This window comes from Physeter macrocephalus, chromosome 10, assembly GCF_002837175.3.
Source record: "Physeter macrocephalus isolate SW-GA chromosome 10, ASM283717v5, whole genome shotgun sequence".
Classification (NCBI taxonomy): Eukaryota; Metazoa; Chordata; class Mammalia; order Artiodactyla; family Physeteridae; genus Physeter; species Physeter macrocephalus.
In genome coordinates, this window is record NC_041223.1 from 21,753,105 (window position 1) to 21,759,178 (window position 6,074).

A 6,074-nucleotide genomic window follows, 5' to 3' on the forward strand; every position below is an offset into this window, starting at 1 on the left:
CTCATTGGTGTATGGTGGGCTGCCTGAATTTTAAAATCCTCTTCCTTTCTCTAAAAATGTTATATCTCATTCTGTATGTTCCAAGATGATCTACATTTAATATTTTCCACCCCCTTAAATCTTGCCATCTACATGCTGATGCGTGAAGGGATATCTCATTCTGAAAATCTCAAGCAACTTTTAATTTTAACAAAACTGCAAAATTCATACATTTTAAAAGGAAAGAAGAGGGGTGGGGAGGCATATTTCACTTTCAACATGTTGTCAGAAATGAGTGAGCTAGAGTCTGGAGACAAAATCTTGGCCATGAAATGATGACAAGATACCCATGATTCTGATCTGTCACAGTGATGATAACAGACAGATTGGTTCTTCCCGAGGGTCCTGGGGGCTTCCTGAGGATGGCGGCTGGTTTGGAACCAGAGCTGAGATTTCCCCCTCTCCTTTTCAAATTGTGTTTGCAGCATGCTCGCCAGACATGGAAGCTTAGAAGAGCCACTGCGAATGCTAGATGCAGTCTGTAGAATTCATTGTCTTTTAAATTTGGATATCATTCGTGACCACACACATGCTTAGGAAATGGAGTATACATATGTCATTTGGATGCTCCTGGTACAGTACGTATACTTGTGAAAATGTATCTGTGTAAGGTACTAGAGTCTCTTATAAGGTCCAAAAAAATCCTGTGTGGATCTGTCCACTTTATAGACCCCAAGGACACCTCTGATCCTCGGTTAGTCATCCATTCACCCACGTCCCCAGTGCTCTGAGAGCTTCTGGGGTTGCCTGCTAGGGTCTAATTCATACACTGTATTTACATGTTGAATTATAATCCTACTCTACCTAAATCAGATCACTGCCTTGCTTCCCCATTACCTATAACAATAAAGTCAAATTCCTTGCTTGAGTTCCAAGGCCCCTCTGACCTGGCCCATACCTCCCACCCCCTCTCCTGTCACTGCCCTGCCCAATCCCTCTCCTTCTCTGCCGCCCTGGCTTTCTTTCTGTCCCTGGAGCACCAATCTCATTTCCTCAGGGCTGTCGCACTTTCTGTTCTCTCTGCCTGGAATGCACCTTTCACTCTGCAAGATTGGCTGCTGCTTCTTGACATTTATTCAGTTCCCTGACCAAACGTCCCAACCTCCGAGAGGTCTTTCCCAACTACCCTATCAGACGCTACTCCCTCTCCATCACTTATCACATGAGCGTTTTATTTTTCTTCTCGCTCTGAGACTTGATCTCTGTTTATCCACTTGCCATCTGCCCGTCTCCCAGGCAAGAGAGTGAGCTCAACGGCAGCAGGGACATTGCCGGTGTTTTTCAAGGCCCCCCGGTCAGCCCCGAGAAACGGGCCTGGCACGGAGGGGTGGCTGACTCCATACGTGTGGACTCGGTGACCACACCTGCACCGGCTGCAAAGTGAGAGTCATGTTTTGAGAGTCAGAACGACACCAACGAACTCAACTAGGAAAATAAAACTGCTTCTGAACGATTGTCCCAACCATGTCATAGATCTGCATTTCCCGCCGGATTTGCATCACTTGCTTTGGGACAAACGAAAAAGTACAATTCCCTTATCGCAGAGACTTTTCTGCATCCATTTGCCCCCTCCCACCCCTGTCCCCTTGGAAATCGCTCTCTCTGCTGGCCGTGCTCTCCTGTCTCCTCTAAAGCCGATTTGCAGCTCCTGCCCTGAGGAAGCCCTTCTCATCAGCCTGTCCCTCCACCTCCGTTCTCACTCCTCCGCACATTTGGGTGCTGGCACGTTCACAGGCATCCTATGTGTGAATTTGCACTTGCTGATGTCCTTTTCTAGAAAAGTAACTTTATCCTTTGATGTAGAGGTAGCAGGGAGAGAACAGGCAAGGGTACTTTGTAATCATATTTTCAGTTACTTGAAAGTAAAAAATTGTGATTTTTTTCCCCCTTTGCAAAAATTTTTTAATGCTGTTAACTGATATCAGAAGCCACCTGGTCTTCCATTAAATGGGCCTGCTGTCATCTTCAGAAAGGTAGTTTGTTGCCTGAAAGAAACAACGAAGGCTTGTTTGTCTACCGACTAAAATTTAAAACACCCAATGTGACTGTAGCCAATCAGAATGGTCTCAACCTTTCCAGTAATGACAACGTGTCCATGGTCCTTGACAGCAGGACGTGAAGAAGGGCACTTACTCCTGTGAATCACAGGTTGCAGGATTTCGGAGGTCTCTGCCGACCTCCCAGCCCAGGACAGACCCTGTGAAGCCATCCAGCACTGCAGCGGAGCCAGCGAATAATGAGGTTACTCACCTCGTCCTTCCTCCTGCCTCTGGGCAGCAACAAAGCCAACCGACCCTAGTCAAAAAAAAAACAAACGAAACAAAAAAACAAACAGCTTTTACAAGAACCGCACACGCTTTCTCTTCAGTGTTTCCAGAGACAAAACCTCGGCGGGGCGTGTGAAGTGGCAACACAGGAAGGCGGTTGTAGGGCCGAACCAACCCTGCTGCTGAGTTCTCTCTCCCAGGCTCAGGGACCAGCCTGCCTTCCTGTGGTTTCCCTGGAATCGAAATGTTTGCGTGGGTTTTGTCATTTCCAGGAGAAGCTAGCTGGTCATGCGGTGACGGCCTCGTCCTTCACCAGGATGCCAAGTGCCGGGGAATGAACCCAGAGACTTCACAGAGCAGGTGTGTCCCCCCATCCTCGACCTGACTTTCTGCACCTTCAGGTTTCATAACTCAACCTGTCTCAGAGTGAGGTGTTATTTAATGATGTGATAAAACAAGGATACGTATTTTACCATGTTCACACCTGTGGGATTTTGAACTACAAAAAAGCAGCAGAGGGAAAAGAGAAAGGGTCAGTGAAACCCTCTACTTCATTTTCATTTCTCAACACCCCTGTTTCTGATACCCAAGCATTTCTTTCTTCTACCATTTTCTTCTCACTGAGTCCTCACAGCTCAAGTAGAAAACAGCCCATGGGCATGATTAAAAAGATATTTCCTGGGAGGTAGGGAGCAAGACTGGCTCAGGCCTCCTGCGTTGGTCCCACTGGGGCCTCACAGCTTCAGTCTGGTGGGGATATACTGAGCGCAGGCCCGCAGCTCACATCCCAGTCGAGTGAGCCCTCACCCGGGATTGGTGGGGCTGTGCACATGTGTGTATGCGTGCATGTGTATGTGTGCTAGGAGCAGGCTCGTGGGATGGGGAGGGTGGAAGACGCTCAAAATTCAACCTCCAGAGAGGAGTTTTAACTCAAGAGAGTCCCGACTAAAGACTTTTAGTACAAAACTAGAGACAAATGCATCCTTTATCAAAAGGTATTACCAAGAAACATGTCAACTACCTGTACTTTTCATTCACACTTAAAGTTAAGTCACAGTTAACAGGCCCTTCTGGACTGTTAACTAAAGATTCTAGCCGGAACAGAATTATCTAGAGCTCCACAGGAAATCTTCCATGTGCTGTCACTGGCTTTGACAGGCCTGGTTCTACCGATGTTACCATGTCCTGTGTGTCTCTCTGAACTTGTTCTAGTCCATGTTTATACTGTCTCTCCACACCCCATCTGCATCCAGTATTTGAACAACCCCTCCTGTCTCTTTCTTCCAAACAGAAAAGAGGGAGGTACCACCAGTGTCCTCTGATGGAGTGTCACAGAATCACGGCTGTGACATCTTAATAGCCGCACTCCATGACAGAGGCAAAGTTGTCCCTGCTTTGCTAAATGACAGGTCAGGGGGGGCACAAAAAATGACTTTCTCTCAACCTCCTGCTGTCCTGTACTTTAATGCATTTTCAGTCAGATTACTCAGAATTATTAACATTTTATAGCGTATTGGAAAAGTGATGTCAGGTCATTTTCTTTCCTTTTAAAAAAAATATTTATTTATTTGTTCAGGCTGTGCCAGATCTTAGTGGCAGCACGTGGGCTCTTTTAGTTGCGGCATGCGGGCTTCTTGGTTGCGGCTTGTGAACTCTTAGTTGCGGCATGCGTGCGGAATCTAGTTCCCCGACCAGGGATCGAACCCGGGCCCCATAAATTGGGAGCGTGGCATCCTACCCACCGCACACCAGGGGAGTCCTGATACCAGGTCATTTGCTAAAGCCTGAGTCTTCCTGCACTTTATCCCCAGCTCAGCTTCTGAGCTGGTAGCATAAAACCCTCTCAGTTTTCCCATTTGAGAAGAGAGGTAAATGAAATGGGCCTTCAATGTGCTTTCAAGAAGACAGGATTCTTAAAGTCACGTTGACAATTTAGAAATGAGCACAATTGCTTTTTCTATCCCTCATTTGGTTAATAGAGAAAAGGGTTTCTCAAGCTAAGATGAGAACTTCTGGAAGAGTCATGAGCTCTATGGCTCTGGATGTCTCCCAGCTGATTTTAACAGGCAGCTCAGGTCTAGGGGGGGATGGATGGCCAAGTGCCAGCTTAATTGGAACGTGGGGTTCCAATTCCAGCTCCACCACATATGTGTGACCTTGGTCAGTACCCTAACATCATTACAGATCACAATGATAAATAACATTGTTACGTTATCAGTGGGGATAACAAGAGTAGCTACCTCATAGGATTACTATAAGGGTTAAATGAGCCCATCCATTTGGTTATTATTCTGGTGAATAGTAATTGTAGGGCAGAGAAAAGAGATTTATTAATCACTGAGAAATTGGGAGGATGAACAGTTTAATGAAATTCAAAAGCTATTGGAAGAGGGCAATAACTTGGTAGAATTAACATCACATTTTATTTTTATTTTACAAAATCCCTTTGGGGTTCTTGTATATGGAGGGATGTCTCACTATCCCTGCTACCCCTGTCACTTTAGGCTAGACCATGGCACCTTCTCCAAGGACTGTATTTTGTCATTTTAAAATTGGTTAGATGGGGTAACTCTCACCATATTTAAAACCAACCTGAGTCATTTTCGAGCTCTTGGATTTATGCTTTATTTTCAAAAGCTTGGGGGAAGTTCTTACCCAAAATGCCCTGGTGAATTCTAGAATTACAGAAATTTCTTCCCAAAGTACATCCGAAGAACCAATTATACAAACTGTCAGTTATAAGATGAATAAGGTCTGAGGACCTAATATAACATGGTGACTATAATTGATAACACTATATCATATAATTGAAATTTGCCAAGAGAGTAGAACTAAAATGTTCTCACGCACACAAAAAAGGTAACTATGTGAGGTGGTGAACGTGGTAATTAACTCCACAGGGGAAATCTTTCCACAGTGAATATATATGGGAAATCATCATGTTGTACACTTTAAATAGCTTACAATTTTGTTTGTCAATTATACCTCAATAAACCTGGACAGATAGATAGATAGATAAATAAATAAAGCAAGCAAGTAAGTGAGTGACAAATGGTTCCACCTCCTCTCAAATAGAGAAAGGTCTTTTCTGGCCAAGAGGAGGGAATTTCTTTTCCTCACTTCTCTCCCCAACTCTCAATGTAACCCCAAATCAAGATTATTTAAATTCTCAAACTTACTTAACAGAGTGGTCTCCCAATGCTATAACCAGCCACGCTTCCGTGTGGAAACACAGCCAACACTTTCTGTTCACCCATTATTGAGCTTCTTTCTCCTCAATTCCTTCAAAAGATGAGAATTAGGTGGGGAAGCAATGTATCTGCCTGTGAGTTCTCCTGTGTCCAAGTTCAGTAGAGGGATGGAAATATAAGGCTTCTTCCCCATGGGGCAAAGATGTGAATGTCTCATTGAAGGAGGCCTCCAGCCCAGAGGAGCCAGAGGCTGGTGCTGACATGTTTTCCTGGCCCCGGGATTGGGCTGTGACCTGCAGGGCCGGTGCTTCTTGCCTGCATCACCATACAGGCTCCAGGGAGTGGGCCTGGCCCCGGGGCCATGGGCCTTGCTGTAATGGCCCTTCCTCCCGCTCCTCCCCCTCCTCCTCCCCCCTCACCTGGGCTGCCTCATATTTCCCCAGTGTGGCTCCTTCCCAGTGGGGACCTTTCTCTCCACCCTCAAGGCAGAAGGAACCACATCAGCCTAGTGGTGAGGGTGAACTCAGGACAGGCTTTTCCCCATAATTCTGAATTTCCTAGGTTTTGTCAGTGTAAA

At 45.8% G+C, this 6,074-nt stretch overlaps 1 long non-coding RNA gene across 1 annotated transcript; it reads right to left on the bottom strand.

The window, feature by feature from the left end:
- Nucleotides 1-1,840: 1,840 nt before the first annotated feature.
- On the bottom strand, nt 1,841-5,790 carry LOC129392441 (uncharacterized). Its single transcript, XR_008618306.1, has 3 exons — nt 5,486-5,790; nt 2,111-2,334; nt 1,841-2,024 (listed from the first exon to the last, which is right to left on the bottom strand). It is a non-coding gene; the product is annotated as an uncharacterized lncRNA (long non-coding RNA).
- Nucleotides 5,791-6,074: the final 284 nt, after the last annotated feature.